Below are 16,247 nucleotides of genomic sequence, written 5' to 3'. Positions count from 1 at the left end.
ATTCCATGAGCAAGTGGGCAATTATTATTGCGATTGTGAGATATATTGACCGAAGCACGATCTAAATAGATTTCTTCTTCCTAAGTCCATTATGAAGTTGATTGGAAAGCTCAGGAAGTTTTTGCCCTTTTACTTTCAGTTTTCTTTCTTAGTGATGGTGATTGAGTTTTAAGAACGACTTTTTGGGTCGGGTTATAGGATTTTAGAACTTGTTGATTCCAATCACCGAAGGCTACACTCAATTAACATAAGATGGATTTGGAAAAGATTACTCGGGTTCGAGATGTGGTCGTTTAGATTGTATTGGTTGTTTGGGCTCATGACGTAAAGTTTTGTTTTCACTTGCAGAGATAAGAAAGTGTTGTGTGTAAAAAGATATTTAGTTTTAGATAAAATATTGTATCGGTAACGGCTAGCCCGGTCTAATTCGAGCATGACCAGGCTCATGCCTTCACGCCTCACGGCCTAATCGCCCGTAGACTGTGTGGTGTGCGTGCGAACTTGGAACATTGTATCATTTGACTTTCTTACGTTAATTAGGTATAACACACGACCTTAGAATTCGGAAGCATCAAGAGATATGTTGTTCAATTTAGGGACAAAAGTTTATTATGTATTCCCTATAATTGCGAAGACTTATGTGGTATGGACACTGATCACCTTGAGGGGTGATAATGTGGCTACCAAGAGTGTAATTTTGTTAGGACGAAGCATGGGGTTCTCCACGCTATGGTGAAGGTACCAAGAAGTAGAACGCCACGCTGTGGTGAAGCATGTGGTTGTGAAGCTATGCCACGCTGTTGTGGAGGTAACGGGGATCAGTGGTGCGAAGCTTGGAGGATTGGACAAAAAATCGTTTGGGGGGGGGGGGACCAACCTTAAAGCTATGCTTCGTCCCTGGCAGGATAGAGGCGTCCACACCGATGTTGCAAAGATGGATAAACACGTTACCGAGTAATTCCAAATTTTTAAACCTAACACAACAAATGTAATGCTTTACATAGTATTACTTCTAAACAAAAGAACAAGGTTATATTTTTCAATCATTACAAAAATCTGTACGAAATGACCTGATTATGTTTGCTTGAATGCACGTACTATGGAACTACTTGGTTTGGAGTCAACTCGACACTTAACCTGAGATCTACAATTCTGATGTGGACCAACATTCTCAACAAGTTTCTTATTCTTGAAAAGAGGTTTAAGTTTGTCTGAATTGGTTGCCAGTGGTTAACGACTAGACGTGCCAATGCGGTTCATCTTATTTGTTTATTTAAGAATAAATGAGATTCATCTTACAAAACCGAATCCGCCAAGTTTGTGGGTATTTCCCAACTTTTCATAGCCATGACAAAAGTTCTTAAGACATTGGCGTGCGGAACTACAAAGAATGCTGCTGATATCTCTCCCTTTTTGAACGCACTATCATAGTCATCGATAGAATTAATCTGTCTAATCTTCTCTGGCTTAAAATTCAATACGTTCACCAAGTAAGGAATGATGAACGAATTCCGATTGCAGCCAACAAAAGCATTACTTCTCTGAAGATCTAATGATGGTTGAAACTTTGAAATTGTAATAATTGATGAGAGTGTGGCAGTAAAACAGGCAGCAACAATCACGTTAACACAAAACCATGTAGCGAGAACCAACCGAGATGGTTGTTATTGATCAATTCTCCTGCATCATTAAGTCATCTTTGTGCTCTGTAGATTATGCATGTGAGAAAAACGAAAAATAGCTATTCTGATAAACTAATTAATAATTGATGCAAACCAAATGATATCGCGACGACTGTGGACTACTAGAGATATCTTAGCGACGCTAACAACAAGAATAACAAAATAAACTGTAAGACCAAGTTTATTAATTGTTGTTTATTATGTTGATATATATTTTCATAAATGTAGGATGTTAGTGCAAACGTGTTGTTAAAGCGTCACAATACACCCCTTGGTTCCAACAATGGTTTGCGCAAAATGTGTGTTGCTAGCAATCACTAAACCATGGTGACTTTTATGTTTTTGTATGTAAAGAGAGACATGCATTAAACCGTTTCACCTATTGGAGGGTCTTACTTGCTAACCATCGTGACTATTTGGCATTCCAATTTAACCAGTTGCCAATAAGCGAACAATCACATTTGTTCGTGTGTCAACCTTTCGCAGAGCCAAGCGATAATGCTTGTTCAGCAGCGTGTCGCAACTTAACCAAGTTGTGGTCTTTTTGGTCGAAACTGTATTTCGGAAACATAATTACGGCTCTCAAACTTTTGAGCTCTCACACATTCCTGTTAATAAACTTTTCAAATGTTTTACTTACTCTAATATGGGATATCAAAAGATTTCCAAATCTCTTATTCTTTTAGTTGCTTTCTAATAGGACTAAGAACATACAAGTGTTCCAAATTTTACTAATCAACCATCCAAAGAAACCTTACTATATCTTGGCTTTACAGGTGCCAACCCCAATCATTTCCTTTTTTTCAATGATCTTAGATTGTTATATGTGAAGGATTTATCATAAAAAACTTGATGCAAGAATGGGGACTTACTATGCGCAAATGACAAAACTGCGACTGCAAACCATAGCATCTTGCTAATATACTCAAAGGTGGATGTTGCAACAAATTCTTTGTTCCCATGAACGTGTTCATTAAGCCAGACAACTGAAACTGTGCCTATTGTCATTGCCAATAATATAATCCACAACTTTGTTGTGAAGGCATAAAAGAAGATAAATCTTTCCTTCATAGGATTTGGTTTTAAAGGCACCACCATGACTAGTCCTGAGTCCATGTAAGGTTGTGAAAACTCAACATACTCGTACCGATCTGCCATTATTTCGGTATCACCGACAACTGCATCCAAGGTCTGCATGATACAAGAAAACTTTAAAAGAAAACTAAAATATTATGTAGTCATGTAGAGATATTGGATTCATTATGCAACTATAAAGCTTAGGCAAAATTACAATACCTTGTTATGAACTTCAGCCTCCATGTCATCTTACGATCCGTTATAGGGAATAAAGACATAAGACAATGAATAATTGAGCTTCTTCACAGCAGCTTTAAAAACATTTATTGAAAATCCTGTTACATAGGTTTCATTCTTGCTAGGATCATAACTAACATTGACAAATTGCTTGAAAGCACCTCTTGCTGGCACACCAATTCTTAGTGGTTTTCCTTCATTTCTCTGAACCCGACCGATTGGACTTCCTTGAGTACCACCAGGCCAATAGATCCAATTGAGGTTGTCCTTTCCAGTTTCAAGTTTATCGTTTAAGAAACCAAACTCTGGTGACCAAAACTCGATATCTCTATAGCTGCTGCCGATTACATTGATAATGCGAAATGTTGGAAGTTGAGCTAGTTTTCCAACTTTAAAGCTTATGCTCCCGCTTACGCCTTTGAGTTTAGTGTGTGTGATGATATGTGGCAAGTTCATTGATGAACTAGACACGTTTAAAACTTGAATTGCTTTAACAACAAGTGAAGCAGCATCATAAGCGCGTAGCCCGTAAATACTAGGATTCAGATATTCTTCGTTAGTATATTTGTTTCTATATCTTTTTCGAAACTTAAGCTTGAACTTTGAAAAATGCTCATTGGTATCTGCAAAGTTGGTTTTGAATCCAACAACACCCTGCATGCTCATGATAACAGATTGGTCAACTGAATCAAGAAGGCTTGATATTTCATCTGAAATGATCCATACATAACCCTTTTCCATCATGCCCAACTGCTTTGCTTTCTTAGAAAATAGAACACATGATCTTGGAGATGATTTTAGAAGTATGAACACCCTATTTTCCTTCATCTTAAGCTTTTTAAACTCTTTGGTAATGTAGCTGCCTGGGTTTGACAGAAAATGCAAGGGAGGAAATATTAAGGGGCGTGCGATGGTTGAATCGACCACTTCGAGTGCATCAGAAAGTAGTGTTAAGAGATCAGGACTGGACCTAAATGTACTGTGATCTTCATTAATTTGCGTCACTTTTTGCCAACTGAAGTGGCCAACTATGGCAGCAATGCATTGCATATGGACTTTGACATCATGGCTCATTTGAATAAATGATTTCATAGCTGCTGATTCCGGAAATGAGGATGTTGCTGTTGGAGTTAGAGATATGATTGGGATGTTCTTGGTGGCTCTATCAAACTCAGAAACTAAATTGGCTTCGTGAGGACCAATTGTTCCAATAATTGCTGGAACTTGTCCCTTCACCAGGTCCATTACTGTTTCAAAAAGGAATTTCGTCCTCAGAAAAGTTTTGTTTGTGAGTTCCAACACTTGAAATGGGTAATGCTATAGCTACACCACTCTTATCTGATTTCACACCATCAGACGGCCGTTTACAAAACACTCAAACGGCCAATTTAAACAAAAAAGTCAAAACTTTAAAATTTAAAATTATTGGTCAGAACAGTCATTTGAACAATATCCGGACGGCCTTTCTAACCGTAGGGGGTCAATATATTGAACTTTTTGGACATAACGCCCGTCCATGGCCCTTCTAACCATAGATGGTTGGACTTTGATTTTTTTATTTTTATCTAAACGGCCGTCCGACATTTATCCGAATTGCCAGATTACAGGCCCTTCAGACGATGTGAGTAAAGTTGGTCTATTGGGTTAATCGGGTAGTTTGATCTATTTAGCGAATCATTTGGAGCAGTTAGTCGATTTCTACAAGTTGTTTAATGAAGAGTGGGTAGAGCTGGTTGAACGATTCTAGTGGACTTACACGTTGCATAAAATATTAGACATTATACCGGTTATTTAAGATAGAAAGTAGTATTATTATTGTTTTATTTAGGATAGAAAGTAGCCCATTTATTTAGTGAACATATATTAAGTTTTTATTCCCTTCACTCTTTCACTTTAAGTAACCAGAAACACACTAATACATACATGGATCTTTAAATATACTTAGACCATCCGTAGTGACCCTCCGTTGTGGCGTTTTGGCTCCGAAACGCCGGAGGTACCCCCCCTGCTTTTTCCTTTGGCGTTTTCGAAGAAGCGTTTCCCACAAAACGCAAAACGCTATCATGGCACGCATTTTGATAAAATTGTGTGTGGGGAGGGGAAGAGAGGGAATATATGTAATTATTGTAGGAGAGTTGTGACGTTTTGCCAACTACGCCACTTTTTGCAAAATCTCAATTGGTGACGGGGATGCCACATGGCATAAAATGCTTAAGGGTGAGGCGTTTGTCTACACATGGTCTTAGAACTTATGCACTTATTTGTAACATAGATCTCTATAAAAGACACGTATGTTTTTCAAATATACTAATAAGAAAGCATAACATCGTATACCTTCTGCCACTAGCCTAGCATTAATCTGTAGAGTATGTATATTTTCAATTTGATATCACTGTCTGATGACCAAATTATTTTCACTTCTATTTTATAAAAACCAGACAATTTTAAAATCAGATACCAAATCTGCATTTAGAAAGTGGGACAAAAGTTGCAGCCACAATTTTCTAAGAAATTACAGAAAGAAAGGCACCAACCCAGAATTTTAAACGGATGCAAAATATAAAAAAATATATTCTGTAATTAATAACAACAATCAGGTAAATATGGTAGAATGAAGATCGAAAACACTCATTTCACATCATATACTTACCCTCTCCCTTTAGCCTAGACGGCTAGCGTATATATATTCAATACGTACCTTCATAATATGAGCGAGCCGGGTTACCATGAGAATCCTTCAGTTGCAAAATGGGGCAAGAACAAGTATCATTCATATTCCTGCAAAGATCATGGACAGCCATCTCCATGACTATCTTCTGTTCTCTCCCAACACGAGAACTTTGTTCAAGCACACCACCTATCTTCAGTTGGCGTTTTGAACAATTTCGTGTCTTTTCGTGGTTTGCATGCACACTACACATTTCAAGAATGAAAACGCCAAGGAAAAGCAGCAAACAGGTGGAGAGTCTCATCTTCAGATCAATAGGGTAGTTGACTTTAGACGATGAACATGCCTGTAATTGGTAATTGTTGTTCCATGCGTTTAATATGAAACAGCATACGTCTTTATGTCAACTAAGTTGACAATACGAGCAGTGATGTAGGAGGGTGTGGCTTGGGTCATATTTTGACGGAGTCAAGAATCTTTACTTGGTCTTTACTAACCCCATATGCACATATTTAAAGTTTCAGAAGATAGTATAAAACTATAATATATATAACAATATGAAAAGGGGGACCAAATTTTTTTAACCTCTACATTACGTTAATTGTCTTTGAAAGATATAGAATAATTGTTTTTCATAACCTTAAACGGTGGGTATTTATAACATAATTAGCTTTTAGGCACCGTATTATTTTACGGGGTTTTTTGTATTTGTAGTTTTTAATATTGTAAATATATAAATGTTTGTATCTTAATTTAATTTATTATAAAGAAGTTTATAATATATTCAAACCTATTTCGATCCATGTATAAATGGTTGTGTTCAATTTTAAATGAAACATTGAATGAACCATCTTCTTAAAGTTTTATATTTGTTAAAGAAATTAAAATTTGTGATTCATTCAGTTATCTAAATGATTACAAAAAGATCACCTTAGGTTTCTTGATTTGTTTTAGCCCAATGCATCTATACATGGTAATATACTAATAATCTTACCACATATTAAACGAAATCACAAACCGCGAGTCCATTAATAAAGCACTCAGAAAACAAGTGGCACATCTGACTCGATAAACAACCTAATTAATTAATCGATTATACAATCAAAACATTCTAAACAAAACCTAGAGCTTTTGTTAAAAACATCATGCATACCTCAAAACCAAAAATGAAACGAAGAAGTCAAGCATACTGCATACAACATTCCTCAAATTAAAACAAGTTAAACAACACCAACAAACGACCATAAGTGCACATAAATCTAACACGAGTTGTTCAAACAATCCGTTACATATAAACCTCCATGCCTATATATTTGGAGCATTGGCACAACGGGCACATACTAACCTTACTTTCACACTCTTTACACAAACAAAGATGCTTACATGGCAACAAAAGCATGCACGCGTCATTAACTCTACATACCTTACACGCCATCGCGCCATTATTATTATTATTACCTTTGCAAAGCAAGTGGAAATCAATCGCCTGACCATTGCAACACGAAGCTGTGTCATCAACCTCACTATCACCGCATCCTTCTTTACCATCTTTTCCCTGTGCGTGCACTTGTTGAAGATTAAATTTCGAAGTGTTGATCATATTCTCGTTGTATTTTGCCCGTTGCTGCCACGTGTCGGCTTTCATGGCTAGCTCTTCAACCTGCAATTCAAGTTCCATGGTCTTCTTGTTGATGTTTTCCACCTCGATTTCTTTTTCACGAAGCTTCTCGATGAATTTGTCTTCGACGTGTGAGATAATTTGAAGTTGGCTCGTTTGTACCTTTTCGAGAACCGCTTGCCTCAGTCTGTCGGCCTACATTATGACAATGAAAATGATATTATTACGTGAGTTATATAGGGTCATACTATAGAAACACCGGCACCAAAAGTGTACACCATAGACCATACTGTTGTCACATATATGGATCATTAAAAAGTGTACAAAAATTGGTCATACAGTTCGTATTTTGTCAATGGTTACATCAGTTTTTTTTTTTGTCGGTCAAAATATCATACGGGCTGTACCTTCATACGACACCGTATGACCATATTCACCTGTCATACGGTGCGTATGACCCATTCTTGATTCAAGATCAAAACTTTGTGCGTAAACATATGAAACATAAACCGAACATGTTCTTAACAATACCTGAAGCTTCATGAACCTATCAATCTCAGCATCCTGTCTTCACATCTCGAGTTCAAGATCATCTCCCAAAACCCCAGAAACAAAAGACGACTCACCCGATGAACCCAACCTTCCATTATCAAGTGACAACCCCAAACCAGTCGAAACCGACCGAGGCTGCAAGAAATCAATAGAGGACATCTGAGAATTCGCATTCCGATTCTCGAAAAACTCTTGCACTTTCGGCCGCTTGTTTCTCAACTCCATCTCATAATTCTTCCGGTGCAACTCGAACCCGCTATCACTAACATCTGCACCCGGTGCAAACCCCACAACATGAACTGAATCAAAACAAAAAATCAACAAATTAAAATTTCCAGCTACAAATTAAAAGGGGGGGGGGGGGGTTTAGGGTTTACATTGCGGGATGTACGGAGGATGATGAGATTGATCGGGGTTTAAGTAATTAATTGCCGGTGAAATGAACCATCAATGTTGTTGAAAACATCTCTAAATATGCGAATTGAAAGATAAAACAAAGAATTAATCAGATATTGATAAAAATTATATATTTTTTAGGGTTTTGGAAAATTGGGGGTTTTTGATAATACCTGAAGGGTTTTGATTGCTGTTGTTGTTGTTGCATGTAGTTTTGGAAGAGTTGCTCGTCAGACAGAGCCATGCCGGACGCCGGCGGTCGGTGTGAAAATATGAAGAGATAAGGTTGAACAAGAAAGATTGGTCTAATGGAGTTTTGCAATTTGGTCCCTTCACTATTAATATTGAGTTAGGTTTAATGTTTACAAGTAGTTAACTTTGGGGGTATGTTTTCAAAATTCAAAAAGTTGAGCTGTCTGTTGGAATGTTTTAGTATGATGCTATTAAACGCTAAGTAATTAATGCGGAAAAATATCGGATATCGGTCAAGTACCGATGTATGATATATCGTTTTTCGCGTTGAGATAACGGTTATTCAATACCATGCATAAATTTAAACTTGTGTGTATATATATATATCGTATATGCATATAATGTTAGTTTTATAAATTTTATGTATAAATTTATAAGTTTAAGGATCAAAATGTAAACTAGTGAATATAGAGTGGTTAATTGTTATAATACACAAATTGAGTATATACCTTTTATGTAAATTAGGGAAAGAAAAGGGGCTAAATATAAATATTAACTTGTTAAACCTAAAAAACACCAAATAGCAAGTATACCGTTGCCTCCTCCTTCAACCTTTATACGCTGCTCCGTCATCGTTTCCGACAACAACGACAGCGTCGGCGTCGAAATTTCCATCGGAAATATCTATGTAGTCGATATCTTGTCGCCATGTACCTCCTTGTAGTGGTAATCGTAGCTACACAAATTAACCATGCAAGTAAAAACATAAAAATGGCCCAACCCGAGAAAATCGTTGATATAACCGATGTTATTAAAACAAAATTTCGGCAATATATCGGTCATTATTGCCGATAATATCGGGACCGATATTATGAACGATATTTTGCACCGATATGCTACCACGGGTCCGGTAACCGATATATCGGCCGAGTTAACAACATAGACTAAACGTACCTCATCTATACCATTTTTATTAAATATACACCCCCTGAACTTATTAAATTAATTTTTATTAACTCTTAACATTATTTATATACATATTAGTCCCTAAAACATATTTTTCACTTAATAGTATCCACTACATATATATCAAATTAAAAACTATTAAACTATTGTTATTAATTTATTTTTTAGTATTAATAATGTAAGAATTTATAATATCATTTTTTTAGTTTTAATAGTATATATATATATATGCATGTGTGTTTGTGTGAGTGTGAGTGTGAGCGTGAGCGTGTGTTTATTATTTTATAAATATAATAATGCATCGATAATGATAATAATAAATATTATTATTATGATCAAGGAAAATAAACACATAAAATCGAGGGAAAAAACCTTTAAAGCTTTTAATTTAATATTTTAAAGAAAGATCATGAAATACAAAAGGTGTTACATGAAAATAATATTTAAAATAAAATTCTTAAAAGGAAATAAAAGTTCATGAGAAATAAAAAGTACAAAAGAAAAGAACTTTATAATTTTAAATTTAATATTTTTAAGGGAGACCAAAAAATGTAATAAAATATTACATGAGAGCAATATGTCAAATAAAATTCTTAACTAAAAATATGAAAGTTCAGGAGAGTGGGTATGACAAATATAGGATAGAATACGTTTAGCATAACCAATTAGTATACACATAAGGTTTCACGTTTTATGATCAAATATTTCTTTGATTAAGTTTGATTATAAAGAACTAATTTATTTTGAGAATTGGTTTGCAACTTCCTTTTAAATAAGAGCTGTGGTAAGTAGAGATGAGACAATGCTAAGTTTATCTTTAAGTTGAACAGTCAGCTAGCTTATATTAGGGATGAGAAAATTCGGTACCGATACCAATTTCTACCAGTACCGTACTGTCACACCTCAAACAAAGGTGACGGAACATGCCGGGGTGCAACGGAATGCTCAAGAACACACGACACTATTAAAGTGACAATATTTAAACAACTCATTCATTCAATTTAATCAACAAAAGTAACACAACATAACACAAAATATAAGAATTTAATTGTTCATTCTTCTAATAACCTAAACGGTCTCAAATAAGATAGCATCTTCGAACTCCAAATCAACCAACAATCAAACCTGTAACAATGCATAAAATAATATTTATCAACACGTATGTTGGTGAGCAATTCCATAGTTTTGAGTATATATAATATGAGGTAAAATCCACAAACGAATATGAGACTATAAATAAAAGCATCAATTGCGGTATATAAAACATATGTAAATGAGGATCCTTTCTAACCGGTAGCAACCTACATACTCGGATAATGAGGCTCTATTCTACTAGCACAAGACTAAAGTAGTTAGGGGTGTGTATGATCATACTTATTGAGGCTCAGCAACAACATAAAAATAAATACTCGTGCACGTAAAGCATATGAGACATATAACACACAATAGAGCAAGTATTCTAGTATCATACGCCCTAAAGATTTTGGTTTGAGGATCGAGTATTATAAATAATTCTTGTTTTGAATAAGTATGCATGTTACTCCAAAGTATAAAGATAAAAACGGGGGATGAAATGTAATCACGTGAAATAAGTAACTTGAAGGATAGTTTGCGATAAAACAAGGGTAGGGTAAGTTCAATGGGCAAGACCTAGATTAAAAAGGGCATAGAGTTAGTAGATGGTTTTGAAAGCTTTAAAGTAAAATAACTTGACAAGTAACATAAATAATTAAAGTTTGAAGGCTAAAATGTAAATACATAAGGAATTAAAGTAATTATTTTCGAAAAGAAAGTTTACTCGAAGTCGGGTCTCGGTATTCTATTCAATATTTTTTACTTAACCTTTGTTAAGTAAATATTTGGGTATAATTGCAATATTGCAATGTTAAATAGATACCAAAACGAGATTTTACGAGTGTTCGGATTTGTCGGTTCGAGTCTTGATAATTGTTCAAGCTTGAAGCCGAGATTCCAAAATGTTATGAGCTAACTCAATGAAATCAAAAGAAGCTTAACCAAATGTGTAGTTCTATTAAGAAGAACCTCGACGTCCGTTAAGCGATTGTTTGGTTTGGTTGGTCCAAACTTGTTATAAGATCAAGTTAGATCCAACATACCAAGTGTTTTGAGAAGCAATTAAAATTAGTTTATAATATAGTTTTAGAGAAAATATGAGATTCGATGGCCCAAACACACTAGTGTGTCTTAAGGGAGTGAACTCGGTTTAGTTCGGTCTTGGGTCAGTCCTTGAATCGGAATAAGACCGAGGATGATTACCACATACCCAATACCATAGAACTTTATTAAAATAATTTAGAAATGATAATACACAAGTTACTTACAACATATTAAAATAAAGTGTTTAAACGGTTTTTGGTTCGGTCTTTGACTCGGAATAAAACCGAGAATGGTTGCCACATATCCAATACCATAGAACTCATTAAAATAATCATAAAAATAATAATACTCAAATCTTTCATACAATATGTTAACAATAAAGTATTAAAACAAAAGTTCAGTTTTTGTTCGGTTCTTGACTCGAGATGAAACCGAAAATGGTGGCCACATACCCAATACCATTGAACTATTAAAAATGATTTGGAAACTAAAAGTATGTAAGGACTAAAAATATTAATAAGCATAAACAAAATTAAAGCATAAATTAAAGTGTTTATCAAGGACTATAATAGTCCTCCATAAAGCCTTGCCTTGTAGCACGACACTTCAACCGACCGTGAACGGAGAAGTGAAAGCCGAAGGAAACAAGGGGTGTATATTATATATATTTTGCAACATCAAGCTTTAATTACCAAAAATTAGTTAGAAACAAACATTAGTATTAGCTTGACCTTGTGCGGTCAAATTATCGAGAACTTGAAGAAAGAACAGTTGAAGCTTAGATTGAGAGAGAGAGAGAGAGAGAGAGAGAGAGAGAGAGTGAGTTTGGAGAAGAAAGAAAAACCAAAATGGGAGTGTTGGCTTTGTTTAAATAGGGAAAGAGTGTTAAGTTAGACATAAAGTTTTTTTTAAGGTTTGCATGCAAATGGGCATGTTTAAAAAGGTTAAACAGTGCACAAAACATCCAAAAACGAGCTTGGAAATCTACAGATGAGGCTAGGCGTTGTGCGGCTACTGAGGGGGGTTGTGGTGGCGCGGCGCGGCGCCCCTGGGGGGGGGGGGTTGTTCCAGCTTTTGGTATTTGACGAATCTAGTCCCTAAAGTTCATTTTAAGTCGTTTTTAGCCATAAAAAGGTGTTTTAACGAACCTATAAGGATGTTTTCAGGACCCGACATTTGTGTAACATAAATGAACATAAAACCCGATATTTTATTAATAACGACAGATCCGAAAGATCAAAACGGTTCGGGTCTTCCCTACTTTAGGACGAATGTTACAGTTTTCCCTACTTTAGGAAATTTCGTCCCGAAATTAAGAAGGATCTATAATAAACAAATGCGGGTACTTTTCCTTCATCTCATCTTCTCTATCCCAAGTAAATTCCGCGCCACGCTGTGATTCCCATCGGACTTTAACTAACGGATGCGGCTACGTTTGGTTCGTCTATCATTGCGATCCATGATTTCAACGGGTTTTTCGATAATTTGCAAGGTTTCATCGATACGTACTTCTTCGAGAGGTATATGAAGATTACCTTCGGCTAAGCACTTTCTGAGGTTTGAGACATGAAAGGTTGGATGAACACCGGTAAGTTCTTGTGGTAGTTAGAGTTTATAAGCCACTTTTCCAATCCTTTCAAGGATTTTGAATGGACCTATGAAATGGGGAGCTAGCTTTCCTTTCTTTTCAAAACGGACCACCCCCTTCCAAGGGGATACTTTGAGAAGGAAAAGGTCGTCAACATTGAACTCGAGGGGTTTTCGCCATTTGTCGGCATAGCTCTTTCGGCGAATCCTAGCAGCGAGGAGATTTTGCGGATTTGATCGATAAGATCGGTGGTGTCTTGGACCATCACGGGACCGGTGATTTGGGTTTCACCAATCTCGTTCCAAAAAATCGGAGAACGACACTTACGACCATAAAGAGCTTGGAAAGGAGCCATATCAATGCTTGAATGATAGCTATTGTTGTAAGAGAATTCGATAAGCGGGAGATGAGAATCCCAATTTCCACCAAAATCAAGAACACAAGATCGAAGCATATCTTTAAGGGTTTGGATTGTACGCTCGGATTGACCGTCGGTTTGAGGATGATAAGCGGTGCTAAGATCAAGGCGAGTGCCCAAAGCTTCTTGAAGCGATTTCCAAAAACGGGAGGTGAAAGAGCATCACAATCGGAAATAATGGTCAACGGAATACCATGGCGGCATACAATTTCACGAACATAGATTTGAGTGAGTTGTTCGACGGAGTACTTCTCGTGGATCGGGATGAAGTGAGCCGATTTGGTTAATCGATCAATGATGACCCAAATTCTATCATTTTGCTTTTGAGTGGGGGGTAATTTAGTGATAAAGTCCATAGCAATGTCTTCTCATTTCCAAACGGGGATAGGAGGTTGCTCAAGTAAACCAAAAGGTTTTTGATGTTCGGCTTTAACCTTTGAGCAAGTAAGACATTTTGAGACATAAAGTGCTACGTCCATTTTCATACCCGACCACCAATAAATAGATCGAAGATCGAAGTACATCTTATCCGCACCGGGATGTACAGAATATCGCGACATATGAGCTTCGTCGAGAATGAATGTACGAAGTTCATCACGATTGGGAACCCACAAACGATTAAGAAATAAAGCAAGCCATCGGGTTTGGTTTCGAGTTGTAGTTCGGCTCCACATGACATTTCGTCATACATATTGCCTTCATTAATGGAGGTGCATTAGACTCGATAGATGCGGTCTTGTAGATCAGTTTGGATGATGTGCTATGAAGCAGAACGAATTTGACATTAACTTTACGACTAAGGGCATCGGTCACGACATTCGTTTTACCGGGATGGTAGCGAATTTCGCAATCGTAAGCACTAAGTAATTCAGCCCATCGACGTTGTCTCATGTTGAGATCTTTTTGGTCAAAAATGTGTTGAAGACTTTTATGATCGGTGAATACAACACATTTTGTACCATATAGATAATGTCTCTGGGTTTTGAGAGCGAAAACGACGACACCAAGTTCGAGATCATGAGTTGTGTAATTCTTTTCATGAACCTAGAGTTTCCTTGAGGCATATGCGATAACTTGACCTTGTTGCATGAAAACGCAACCGAGACCTTGGTTGGATGCATCGAAAAATACCACAAAGTCATCATTTTCATAGGGAAGGGTTAAAACGGAAGCGTTGCAAAGCATATGCTTTAGAGTTTGGAAAGCTTCTTCTTGTTTCGGTCCCCATTCATAAGGTTTTCCTTTATGAGTTAGTGCGGTGAAGGATAACACGATTTTAGAGAAGTTTAGAATGAATCGCCGATAATACCCTGCCAAACTGTGACAATCGTCAATTTCAGGTTAACTCCGTTAACTCAACTCCGTCAATTCAAACCTAAAGATTTCTGAATCTATAACGCACACCTCATTACATTTAAAGTAGGGTTTAAATGACGCTTGACACTTACTACATGTGTAGTCTTTCGGGAATTTGCACCGAAACGCAAACGAGTTGACGCAAACAATTGGTGAATAAACAAAAAAACGTCAAAACAATAATTATGTGATAATTTTGTGTTAGACTTATGTGTTATGTGATAACATGTTATTTACGTTAACCCAATGTGCAAACTAAGTTAATTAAGCTAGAAAAGTAGCATTTGAAAGTTGAAGGACTTAAGTGTAATATATTATTATTATTAATATTAACCTAAACCCTAAACTCTCTTCTCTCTTTCTCTCCCAAACCGACGGCAGCCCCCCCCCCCCTTGTATCCCTTGCGATCGGCAATCATACACACACATACAATCAAGATTGTTCAAGTTTGATTGAAGATTAAGGTGCTAGGAAGGTATAAACAACTATCCTATGCATCCTCTATGCTTAATTTCGGTTTTTAATGGGTTAATTATAAACCCTAGGTCCGATTTTTATATGTGGTTTGTGTTCATGTGTCTTGTTTTGATTGAAAGATGTATTGATTGTTGAATTGATAGCTAGTATTGGTGTTATTGCATGATAGTCGTTTGTTTCTTGATTTTGGGTTCAAGTAAAACCCTAATCATGGATGTAATGTGTAATTGATGTGCATGGATAGTGATTATGGTGTCTAGAGTGTTATATGAACGGATTATAGTCTATAGATGGTTAATATGTTGAGTTTTGTTGCAAATAGTTTCTGGACAGATTGTGTTGTTGATGTTCAATTGACTGTAACAGGGTGTAAATGTGAAAATTGGTTGAGATTATTGATACTACCGTAAACTAGGTTGAGTCTAGTTTCTAAAGAATATAAATTTGAAATTTTTGGACGTCTAAAAGTTAACTTTTATGATTTTACAAAAACGTTGTGCAAATCTGAGTTGTGAGACCTGCTGTTAGGTTGTTTTGTAAATAGTATATCTTATGAACTACGAGACCAATTGGGTTGGTTCCACTTCTGGAAGTTGACTTGTTGAGTTAGGAACCTAACCCAAGTGGTCTTGCATTTGTTGGATTTTTCATTTAACGGGAATTTCAAATAAAATTCTGTTGCGCATGAATTTGACTGTTATGAGTTTGCTGTAATGTTTTGAATATTGTGAGAAATATATGTGGAATAAAAATACAATAAAATATGTTCTGGAAACCTAACACATGTGTGCTCTTGTGGTGATTTTTAATGAATTAATTGATTAGTTTTGATCTGTGAATTAGAGTAATCTTTACTAGTAGAATTCTGTCTCGGTAAAGTTAGCTGCTGAACTTGGTGAAA

At 36.2% G+C, this 16,247-nt stretch overlaps 2 pseudogenes across 2 annotated transcripts; both read right to left on the bottom strand.

Moving 5' to 3' along the window:
• Positions 1-1,290: 1,290 nt before the first annotated feature.
• On the bottom strand, positions 1,291-6,167 carry LOC143563354 (glutamate receptor 2.4-like; annotated as a pseudogene). Its single transcript, XR_013140654.1, has 4 exons — positions 5,695-6,167; positions 2,979-4,243; positions 2,555-2,873; positions 1,291-1,680 (listed from the first exon to the last, which is right to left on the bottom strand). The product of XR_013140654.1 is annotated as a glutamate receptor 2.4-like (transcript).
• A 471-nt stretch (positions 6,168-6,638) lies between these two features.
• LOC143563353 (putative BOI-related E3 ubiquitin-protein ligase 3) lies at positions 6,639-8,474 on the bottom strand (annotated as a pseudogene). Its single transcript, XR_013140652.1, has 4 exons — positions 8,404-8,474; positions 8,212-8,302; positions 7,814-8,133; positions 6,639-7,477 (listed from the first exon to the last, which is right to left on the bottom strand). The product of XR_013140652.1 is annotated as a putative BOI-related E3 ubiquitin-protein ligase 3 (transcript).
• Positions 8,475-16,247: the final 7,773 nt, after the last annotated feature.

This window comes from Bidens hawaiensis, unplaced genomic scaffold (assembly GCF_021521415.1).
Source record: "Bidens hawaiensis isolate Kalapana, Puna unplaced genomic scaffold, B.hawaiensis_p1.1 tig00021370_1, whole genome shotgun sequence".
NCBI lineage: Eukaryota > Viridiplantae > Streptophyta > Magnoliopsida > Asterales > Asteraceae > Bidens > Bidens hawaiensis.
The sequence above is the reverse complement of the archived record's forward strand: the minus strand, read 5'-3'. Positions and strand labels throughout refer to the sequence as shown.